Source organism: Neopsephotus bourkii, unplaced genomic scaffold, assembly GCF_033783945.1.
Source record: "Neopsephotus bourkii isolate Nb327-2 ecotype Australia unplaced genomic scaffold, CSIRO-AGI_Nbou_v1 NB_398, whole genome shotgun sequence".
NCBI lineage: Eukaryota > Metazoa > Chordata > Aves > Psittaciformes > Psittacidae > Neopsephotus > Neopsephotus bourkii.
The window spans coordinates 839,933-852,255 of record NW_026900902.1 but is presented as its reverse complement, the minus strand read 5'-3'; positions in this window follow the sequence as shown (position 1 = coordinate 852,255).

Below are 12,323 nucleotides of genomic sequence, written 5' to 3'. Positions count from 1 at the left end.
GCGTCTCACCATCATTCACATGTCAGGAATTGTGGCTACAGAACCAAGGGAGGCTGGTTCTGATGGTAATAATGTGATTTAAGGTTTACCAGAATTAGAACAGAAGCAGAAACTTTGTCTTTCAACTGAGGAAACTAACACTTGCCTTTCCTGTCTGGTAACTTAATGCCCTTGAAAAGGTCCCCAAAACATGGCAGGCCTGCAGAGAAATACCTGAGCAAGAGCAATAATTTATTCAGAATTCCTCTTTGTGCAAAATCAAAGTCATAGAAAGATTAACCTCTTCAAAGAGTTGACCGAATGTGGAAAAAAACAGAGGAAGAGTTCCCTTGTCAGGTGAAATATGTATAACCACCTTAAAAAGTCTAAACCATAGAGTTAGGTATATTTAGCTGAAGTATAAATTATCCTTCTCAACACTTTAATCAATTTATAAATGGCCTATCATTAGCTGACACTGAACTGGGTGTAAGCATTTTCTCTCATTAGGAAGATTGATGAACCAAAATAAATTTCATACTTTACTGCATACAGTATGCAAGCAAACAAATAAAAGAATGACCTGGGCAAAGAGAAGGAAACATTCCCTCAAGGGTTCTTATCTGTCTTAGAACCATGAAATAAAATTACTCTACTTGAAAAGGGATATAGCCATAAAAAGTGGGCGGACCTGTGGAAGAATATGTCATCTACATAGTCCTTCTAAGTCAAAAGAAGTGAAAAACCAACAGGTGATATTTGGTTCAGCTCTTCCTCCAAAAATGTCAGGTTCCCATTTGGGGAAGGGAGAAAGCAGCAGTTGCACATTCTAGTCACTCAAGCTGTACCATGAAGACCTCTGATTGGTAGAGACAATTACAGTTTTGCGAGAAAGGAAAAACATAACACAATGAAAACCACATTTTTTTTACAGCATAACACCAGAAGTCCCTGTCTTCTGGATTAGGGAAGAGAAGTCATTACCTAGGGACTCCATGTGGGAGGCCTGGCTGATGGTGATGGAGGAGCTAAATTCCAGGTGAGGTATCCTCATGGGGTGGTGGCATCAGAGGATTCTTTTTTTATGTGAGGAAAATTAAGCAAAGCTTTGTTCTGGAAGTCCTCTGAGAACAAAAACAGCTTTTCCAAGATGTCAAAGCACACCTATAAGCAGCTTGTATATTAGTAAGGCTGTGGATTGAATAACACCCTCAACCCAAAGTTTTGGTATACATTGATTGCAAGACTAAATTTGGCCAGGCCAGCTGTTTTATACAACAACCATAAGCTTTTTTTTGTCTTCTAAAACACAGAGCTTGCATAATTCTCATATAGTCTAGAAAATACATATACTGTAGCTACCATTTAGTGAGACTGAGCCTGAAGGACAAGACATCTAGATGTCTACGTGCAAACTAGATGGTATAGTCCATGAAGATCTGGAACTTGATTTGACTGCTGAAACTTGGACATCTAGAGCTATCTGAGACTTCCTAGGATATCTTGCAACTTGACATGGCAGATATGATTCTGGATCTTTGGGAGATGCAGGCTTTTATGGACTGCAGCTGGAGGCCACACAGAAAATCCTAGATCATCTCAAAAGGACAGTGATGGCTATCTATGGGTAGGCAGTGTATAGAGCTCTAAATCGCTATTGATTACACCAAAGATTAGATATTTAGTCTATGGGTTTATATGTGCACAGCTAATTCAGTTTGGGTGTCTTACCCACAAATTGTTTCCCAAACTAAATGTTTATAATGTAAATAAACTACTAAATGTAGCCTCTTGCCATCCTTGGAGCTATCTAGCTCTGAAACCCACTTCATCTCTTCCTCTTCTGTGCTGGTGGTACCATACAGAGGAGTAGATGAGGCTGAACTCTTCATCATACTTCATGGTACTTTGTTTTTTTTTACTGTTCCACAGAGACAATGTCAGAAAGAAGTGCCCAAGTACCAGGAGCAATGGAGATACAGGGATCCAGCCTATTTGGAAATGTCATCTTGCTCCTAGTGGGAAAGGGAAGAAAAAGGGATTGTCGTTCTCCCTCAATTCAGCATATGGGTGAACTTGCCCTGAGGGAATAAAGAGGATGAGTTTAAATATGGGATGATCTTAAAATTAGAACATGCTGATGCACAAGTTCAGCCCAGTGACAACTTCTGTAGGGCTGTAATGGTGATATTTCTTACCTGAGAAAGGAAGGGAGACAATGGGGAATCAACCATATTCTCACAAGCAGGTATTAGCCAAATCCATAACTAGATATATACAAGAACAAGTTACCAAATATAAGGATTTCCCTGTTATTCCTGGGAACACCTGAAGGTGATTGAAGAACTTAAGGGAGTTTCTGGGGCAACGCAGGTGAGTAGTGCCCTAAACCAGTAGTGTACTAGTGTCCTGTACTGGTGATGCCTGGTTGGGTAGCCTGAGTAAAGCTGAGCATACATTGAGGTCCTAGGTTTATCTTAGGTTACTAAGGTAAGTGGATATGTTCATGTGCGTGAGTGGTGTCCTTCATTATCTTTCTCTATCCTGCCAGCCTTGTATCTCATGATGGCGTTCTCTGTGTAGGAAACAAGGAGCTAACTGAACAGGAGAAAAAGGGCCTTGAGCTGCCAGCTTAATAAGGGCCTTTTGCTCAGCAGGAGCAATTGTGGGAGGAATTCTGTCTCCATACAGTATAGTAAGATTTCATGAGAGAGTAACTGGGTGGTGGGTGGGATGTGAGTGTGATGCAGATCGAGTGTTGCATGAAGTGGTCTGACACTTAGAAACCCAGACCAGAAACCCTGGTCTGTTACCCTGTTTTGGACTGAAATCACAATGCAATGTGCTGGTGGTGCTGCTGAGATTACTTTACTAAACAATTTGTTGTTCTTAATGTAGTAACGCCAGAGCTTCAGTCAAGGAGCAAGACTTCTGCATTGCTGGGCCTAGACTAAATTTATCTTTGCAGGGAAAAATAAAAGACCTAACTTGTAAGAAACAGCCAGATGGGGGGCAGCTCAGGTATTGTCCCACATTAGACAAAATGTAATTCTTTCATCAATCTGCAAAAAGCACAAGAAGTTCATAGAAGCACAGAAGTGCTCCTGCATGCCTTAAATGTATGAGCATCTCCCCTGACACATGTGAGGTTCAATGGCCATAAACATGTATCGGCAACCATGGTATGTATCAACCCTGTTTTTTCCAAGGGAGAAGCTAAATGCAGATAGTCTGGCAGAACACAGAGTCGTCAGAGTGACACATGATGCAGGAGGGACCCATGTAGGATATGTTTTCAGGAAGCCTATTAACATTCCTACTACCATCATACTTGGGGGCAGACATGCTCCAAGCAGGATGCGATGGCTGTATTTATCTCTGCCTAACCTGCAGCAAACAGATGGCGGTGACTGCCTTTAAGGCACTTGGCAAGGGTTAGAGATGGGTGAGGGATTTACAGATGGAGCTTTTCTGCCTGCAGCCATCCCCTGGCTGTGCTGTTTGGGGCTGCCCTGGTACCAACTCCAGCTGGCTTCAGCACAAAGCCTGGCTCAACTAACTGAAACTTTGGAGAGCAGAGCCCTGTCCACTCCATTACGTACGAGCAGCTGTAAAGCACTCTGGTTATTGTAGGGGATTGGGCAACATCCCTGTTTAATCGTCAGCACAATACTGCAGTGGTTTGCCCCGTGGAAACACAGGTCAGTCATTGCAGAGACCATAATCTATAGGAAATCTGTGGTCATCGTCGTAAGACAAAAATACAGCCGTGGATACTAAGAGCAGAAGGCATTCATTTTTAAACAAACCCAGTCCTGGCACTGCTCTTGAATGCAGATTGTGCCTCTTTTCTTTCCTTTCAACAACAGAAGTTTCATAAAGTGCAAGAGCATGTACTACAGGGCAGAGGGTAATAATTTGAGAAATACAAAAACACTGAAGAAGCAGTTACAGTTAAGATAAAACAAATACACTGCAAGAAATGTCTCAAGAACTTAAGGGGAATGGCATGAAGGAGCAATTAACTGTGAATCTAAGCAAATATTGCAGATTTTAGGGCAGAGGAAAGATTTTAAAAAGCTTAGTCTAAGTTGTTGAGGTGATAAAATGGTTTGGTATTTGTAGTTGCTTGACTTAATTTCAGATATGTGTAACGGCTATGAAGGCTGACTAGTGAAACTTTATAGTTCTTAAAGGGCAAAACATTTGTGTTACAACTGTGTGGCTAAATTAAAAATTGTGCCAGTGAAGGACAGCAAAATGCTTCATGTGGTTTAAATGGAACACAATAATTCTGCTTCAGCAAAGCTTTTGTGTCTCATTTTATATTTATTGTATTTGGAAGGTGTGAAGAAATCATACTTTTTAGGAAAAAAAAAAAAAAAAGAAGACACTGTAGTGGTTTTTCACTGACCTGAGCAACAGAAGTAACAAAGTCTCTGAAAGATCCTTAGAACAGAAAAACAGCAATCGCTGATGAAAGCATAAGTAAAGCATGATACCGTAAACTTCATGCTATGATCCAGCAAGGAAGCATAAAATATATGTTGATCTGAATGAGACTGTAATTGATACAGAAAGCACAGACTTGGTTGCTGACAAGATAAAGAGAAATACAGTAGTGACAAGCTTGGACACGTGTTTGCAGACTGTTTATATTTGCCTTGGTGCCATCTAGCAGAGCACCCTAAGGCAGCAGCTGCACCAATTAAAGTGTTAGGCACAAAAGGTGATGCAGTGGGCTGCCAAGCTATTTAAACAAATCACAGTGAAGTGTGCAGACAATGTAGCACTGTGAGCATGAGGATGGATCACCAAAGAGCAGCAGAAATCTGTTTGCCGTCAAAGCAGAACAGAGGATTCTGCAACCATAACTGCTGGACATAGAAGACTTTTTTTCCTGAAGTGTTTTTATCTGCAGTATTTTCATACCAGCATGTACGTTCTCTGAAACAATAATCATCCACAGGAAGAAATCAGAATCCCATGAAGGAAGAGAATCCAAACCATTCAAAACCTAAACCAAGTACGTGTTTTCCCTTAGAATAAACTATTTTCCAGGCTTGGCTTGCTACGTAGTGCATCGAACTTGGCCAACAATTTCAAACTGTCATAAGATAAATGGCACCCTTCAAATAGGCAAGTAAGAAATAATTTGAGACAGAAGTCAACTCACCTATATAATTGTCTCATATAGGAATTGTTCTTAAATTGTAGTCACTCGGTCATGGTATACATGAAGGGAAATCCAGCATGCTCTACCTGAACATCTTTTTCTTTCCATTGAGTATACAGAGAACTGAATCCAGCCCACCTGCAAAATAAGCCAGTGGACTTGGAAGCAAGAGGCTCTCCTTCAATGAAGAGAGAATGATTATCTAATCACTAGATCCTACCCCTGCCATTATCTATAACAACAGTCCAATATAGCAAAGCATACATGGGCCAGGTATTAGATCTCTTCACGTATCTAAAGATCTTCGAGCCCTGTGGTAGATTCAAGCATTGTCTTCCTTGACAGGCTCACAAACATGTCAAGCTCAGGAGAGAGCTGGGGCAAATTTCTAGTTCTTCCTTTGTTTTTTCTGGCACCCTGCAGGGCTGTGTAATCTTCACAAGTTGTGTACAAATGTGAAGCATGTTTAAGTAGCCTGATGAAGAACCACATGGCTGTATTTCTCAATATGAGCTTGAAAGGGATGTGGCCACCATAGCACTGTCTCTTCAGATGAGAGGGAAGGGAGAGCTGTGTGCAGCATAGGCAAATGGAGAAAATATCAGTGGGCAAAGGAAAACATTAAGCATAACTGAGGAAGGATGTAAGGAGTCTTCACTTTCATTCCCTTGGTCATGGCAAAGACTGATATGTTTTAGCAGCAGGGCACATCTACAAATACAGAACTGTACTAGAGAGCTGGTGGAGCTCCCTCATTCAGCAGAGGGAGATAGAAATTCTGAATGGTCCTTAAAAAAATGCCATTGTAAGCAAATAAAAACGTTCCTTTTTTCCCATTCCCAGCAGTCTCTGATCCTGTTCTTGGCACTGGCATAATGAACAATGAGAAATCTCTATGCATGTGCTTTCACAGCTGTTAGGACAAAATGTAAAAGAAACATCCCTAAATTGCTTTCTGGAAGGAGATGCTGACACTACCTTTCTCCACTCTTTTCAAGTCTCACGTTAGGGGCTGCAGCCCTACCATTACATAGGTTTAGATATTTCCCCCTGAAAGCAATACTTTGACTACTTGACCCAAAGTTATAATGCTAAGGAAACTGACTGAAGCTTTTTCTCTGTTGTACGTTATGTATATGTCAGATGCTATAAAACAACAACTTGTGAATAGCCCAGGTAAATATGACAAAAAACAGTTAAAGGAGTTAAAGAGCTTAGTAAGCACAGTGCCAAGCGTTGTTGCTTTTTTCTCAGTGAAAGCTCTCTACATGCCAGATGTCATTATCACTAACCATTTCCATTGCAGAAGTGATCACAAAGAACAGGATAATTATGCTCCTATTCTTTCCTTTTATTCCGCCCCCCCCCCCCCCCCCCGCCATAAATGTAGCTGAGGCTACAATACAGAACTAATTCAGATGTAGTTTGATTACCTGGATGGGCAATTTTGTTGTGCCATTGAGAAACAACTGAGATTTGGAAGTCTATCCTCCCAGGTGACCCACTTTTGCTCTATCTTCCTGTCTAAGTAAAGAAAAATCTGTTCTTGGTAAAGACTACCCCAAGAAAGCTCTCCATTCTTTAGCTCCAAAGCTGTGCTTTCTATTTCAGAAAACTGTAAGATTTCATATGCTCTGGTTCCAAGAACTTACTAACAGAAAAGTATTGCTGAAGACTGCTGTAATAGGACTTTCTTATTTTTACATTTAGGAATGCAATTATTCTACAATGGATGTATAAAGTGACTATGCAGGACTGAATTAAAATGTTGATGTCTGATGATTGTCATAGCAAGGGGATTTCAGCTCCCAGTTTAAAAGACATGAACTTAAGATGCCTATGTGTATTTACACATAATCTACATATGTCAATGTGTGAAATAGCTGTCTCCATTCTCAAGGTAGTCAATGAGATTTCCTCAGCACAGTGAATGAACTCTTTTAAAGAAGAGTAGACTCTAATCTACAGTTTTTCTGCTCACCTTAAGCAGACACCAGGTCAGCTTTTCATCAGGTCAGATGAAAAATCCTTCATGATTCCACTTACTCAACTGACTAGCTTTCCATAACAGAAATTAAATGTAAGAACTTAATCTGCAATTGCATCCAATCCCTTATTACGTATGGGTGATATGCCAATAAAGAGAAAGTGAAAACTAGTTGGGTTAATCTCAAAAATTTGCATATTAGCAACCAAGTGAATAAAATAATATCTAGGCCAGATATCTGCTGTTGAAAAATACCCTGTGTGTGGACACGCTGGTTTCTGCACATGCAAGTTAAGCTACACTGGTTTAACTTTCTACCATGATTACCACCCACATGAACATCTTGATCTTCTGAGGTGCTGAGAACTCTTACTGGAGCCAAGAAAAGCTGCAACAGTACATCAAATCTGAAATTTGGGACATTTAGTTAGTTTCCTGTGTGGCAATGTTGATTTAAATACCCAGCTTGAAAATGTTGGCCACAGCTTCTTCAGTGAGGCAAGCAAGCAGTACCTTGCCGTAGCTAGTGAAAGGTTCTTTATCTAGCCCTACAATTATTATTCCTTGCTCTTCCAGTTAATGTGTTCTTCCAGTTAGCATCTTTGTTTTTTAATAGTTTTTCCCCTTCAGGTTCTCGTGATTGATGTCAGCAAGTTCCCCTCTTTGGCACTTTTGGCATTTCCAGTTCTCCTCTCCTATGATTGTTCTTGCAGGCAGACATATGACCACACAGAAGTCATATCTTCCCTTGCCTTTATCCTTATCCTATCATGTATAAAAAGAGTTGGAAATGATTAGGAAGTCAAGACCTCTGATTTATCATTATGTTACATTTATTCTGCCTAGGTGTGACTGTACAAGTAGTGTAAGTGACCACAGAACAATGGAAACCAAGATTTTCCAAAGGCGCTTGCTATCCTCATTTACATTCAGTCCTCCTTACTTGTCACTCCACTGTATAAAAGGTTTTAATCTGGAAGGAATTTACAATTGCAATCACTCTAACATCTTGTGTACTACAGGAATAAAGTAGCAAGACCTATCTATGAATAAGAATTACGTCTCAGGTCCCTTTCTGGCATTATTAAAAAAAAGATCTGGATTGGATTCTTTTCTGCTATACCAACAAGAAATTAACAACTCTGATAAAGGTGGTGAAGGAAAAATACAAAATAAACACACTTGCCTTAGGATGAAAGATGCTAAATAAAACAAATATAACATCTTTTTCCAGGTCTTTCTCTTCATATCAATGCCTAGTAGATGTTTGTGCTGAACAAGCTGTTAATCTAGAATGTCTTTGTAAACAGCTTTGTCTTTTTGTTTTTTTGGATTTATTTTTTTTTCCACAAAGAGAAAACATTTACTATGACTTGTTCTTCATATTTTTGTCATATTTTTTCCCGAGAAAAATTATTAGTTTCAGGTCTGATCTAGGCAACTCACCAGCTTTTCAGGTACATTATCGTGTTAATTTTTGAGTAGCCACTTGCACTGCAGAGTTTGGAGAGATCATTAAAAGTATTTCAGTTAAAGGCTTTCCTTTGTACTTGGAGCGTGGGCCTTAGAGGTACCAATCTACTATTTAATAAATTAAAACACACAGTGATGTACTTTTGTACTGCAAATGAATGAGAACATATTGTAAATAATAAATTACAAGAGAGACTGAAAATGTATCTACCGCACATCTTAGATCTTGCATTTATATTACACTAAATGACTACTCTGTGGCTTGTGTCATGGAAGTGTAGAACAAGGTACATTAAAATGAGGTGTGTTAAAATGAGAGTGCCTTTGGAAAACAAAGCCCAGGTTTGTTTCCCTTCTGCCTTCTTGATAATCACAAGTAACTATCAAATCACTGGAATTGCTATTCATTATTAGAGATAAAAGTAAGAGCAGAGGATGGCTTAGAATAATGGTCTAATCATTCTATATAGAGAAATCTGAGACATTCTGCTATCATTTTTTAAGTAAAAAAGGACTGCTTTGGGGCAGCAGTTTTGTTAGTTTTAATTTAAAACAGAAAGCAACAAAACATTAAAAACCAGAATTAAAGCTATTTGTTTTAACTCCATTTACCCATTTGAAGTCAGACCTAGAGTAGCAAAATCATGAAATCTAGAAATCTGCTTAATCAAAATTAATATAGGCTCAGACGTTCGACAGCTGCAGAAATTCTGCTATTATTTCTCCAGCTAAGGCTCATTTTCACATTGAATGTTGGCAAGACAAGGCTTGCAGAAGTCATTTAAGAGTGAATAGGTTACAGGTTATATTAATTAATCCTGCCTCCAACATGTATTAGGTTTCAATGGAGTTCTAGATAGAATCCAACTCAGGTGACAGCTGGTAAGGATGAAGATGCTGCTGTGAAAAACTGGGCAGAGCAGAAAACCAGAATGAGTTTTGTTCTTCAAAAAAACCCCGAGGGTCCAACAGTTTTGGAATATATTCCTAATATATTTTGAATCCCATCTCAGGACTGCCTGAATCTGAGCAGGAGGGAACATTTTTCAGGCTTTCCCTTCTGCAGTAGAGGGAAAGTAGAGGCTGGAGAAGCAGCTTCTGAGAATGAGATTATAGGAAGTAAGAGATTTGTCTAACGGTATATAGACATCTAGAGTCTAGCTATCCCTGGTGTGTATTGGACTTACACAGAGAAAAGTAAACAGCACAGACTGATTTGATAGTTTGCTATTCTGGTTTATGCTAATCTCTCTTTACATCATTCATAAACTCTCATGGGATCACAGAGCAATGTAGAGAGCTCTACACATGGGAAAAATCAGACTTTGCTTCATTAGCAGACATCTTCATAAACCCATTATTAAAAATAAATAAAATGGCATTAGAACTGATGAGATACTAAGAAGAATAAAACAGGCAGAGCCACTGCTGCAGTGTGCCTTGCCAGCAAGGAGTGCCCAGAGTTAGTACAGGCATATTCCTATTTCTAAATGTGAGTGGCTTGGTTTAGGAACATGAGGACCTTATGTATTTCTTGTTATAACACACTTTGTAAAGAAGCTGAGTTAAGCAAGCACAAGAAATATGGCTCAGTAACAAGAATTTTTAGATTATCACTGATTTGGGCATAGAAAAAACCCTCTTTTGGGGTTTATGTCTCTTTTGATTTCATCTAAAAGAGCTGGGAAGCTAAAACACACATTATCCAACTGAAAACACCTTAAAATCTTTAAGTAAGATGCTACTAAAATGTCATGTCTTAGTTTATTAATTTTTTTTTTCTATTTTGGCACCAAATCTAAGTCTTGCTGTGTTATTGAGGATATTTCCAATAGCTGCGTCAAGGTACCATAAAATCAGAAGGCTTCAGGGCGTTTCTGCAGTAATCCTATTTAGCAGGCGTCAGCTGCCAAATAGGCCAAAATATGGAAAGAAGATGAAAAACAAAACAAAACTTAGAACTCCTCCCTCTCACCACACTCCACAGTAGATGCACTGCTTTTTGTCATTGTCCATCACAGGAGTAGAAGGTAATGTTCCACACAGCATTAAAAAAGGATAATGTCAACCTGGCTTTAATAAATTAAATCAAAATCTAATTAAGCTACTTTCCCAGAAGGGCACCTGCCTCTGAGGTCATCTCCTCTATATTCTTTCTCATTATTTAAGCTAATTTTATCTAATTTTATTTTTTCATTATCTTTCAATTCTCTGCTGCCGTAAGACCATTTCTTTGCCCTGTACAGATGCGAGCAGCTTGTAAAGATTCCCCTGAGGATGCCTGGAAATTGGACTGAGATGTCAGGGACCTTTAATGCATAGCCATGCCACTGTGAGAGCTTTATGCACCCACATGCACCCACCTGTTTCTGCTCGTTCTATATCCTCTTCTTTAGGTTCAACCAGAATGAGGCAAATTGGGAAAAACACTTACTTTTGATGTTGTAATTTTTAACTGTCCTTGCCAATTTGCTGCACGAGATTAGGGTGCTTAAAGACATTACACAGGGGGTTGTAACTGCTGAGGCAGAGAGAAAACTGTAGTACTTATATCCTGCTTTGTTCACTACCTTGTGCTACAGAAAGAAGGTGGCAGCAGCAGCAAGTTTTAAAAAGTTCAAAGGGAAACTGAAAGACTCTTCCTTAAGGACATCATTCCATGAACAGAAAAGGAAAAGGGTGGGACATCTATGCATTGATAGACCGAAGATGTACTTGAGTATACAGCATTCACATCTTGACTCCTGCCTCACAACCCTGCACTCAATAGCTTGACTTCAGGCATGTTTCTGCTCAACGTGATAATTATTTTATTTGGATCCCATACAGACATCTGCCTCAATTACCTTATTCTTTAAAACATTTAAGTTCATTTTTGTATGTGTTCATAGGATCCTCTTTGCCTTTACTCTCATTGACACCATTAAGTCTTCAAGGCTCTCAGACCTCTACAGAATCCATTGTTTCCATTATGTGGGGGTCAGGTTTTTTAAACAGAGGTGTCCCAATAAAACAATAAAAATCTTCTTCCCACACCTACATCATTCAGACCAAATAGGTAAATAGTTCATTTTCCATGGCAGCTGGGCAGATATTCCGAGTGTTCCTGTTACATTTTTTTGTAGGTAGAAAAAGAAAGCTCTTCCTCACATCCATTGGAGCAGTGACTTCTCCAGAGTTCTACCTTCTGTTCCCACTTCTTTTTCAGGGCATCACAAAGGTTGACCACATGCTTTTCCTAGCATCTTCAGGGATTCAGATCAGAGAGACAGTACTACTCATCAGCTACTGCATGGACTGACACATTTTCTGAACATTCTGAAAACATTTCCAGACCAACTAATCTTACTAAATAACATTTTCCTACTATCTTATAGCTGAGCTCTGCAATTTCAGCCACAGCTCAGATGCTTTAAATTTAAGCAGCCATGTTTACAAAGTCTAGCTTTTCAACCCGGAAGAAACAAGACTATTGAATTCTCATTTCTCATCCCTTAGACTAGGGCATGACACTGACCAAAGGAAGACTCATTGCATATGCAGAGAAATAAACTGAAAATCATTTCTCTCAAACTAAACACTTCTGGGAACACAGGTCATATTTTCCTAAAGTGGTGTTCCAGAGAACATAGGCAGTGCTCTGCAGAAAGCAGGCCAGTGTCACTTGTGATTGCACTGCTTGTCTCCAGATCTAAACTGCACCAGATC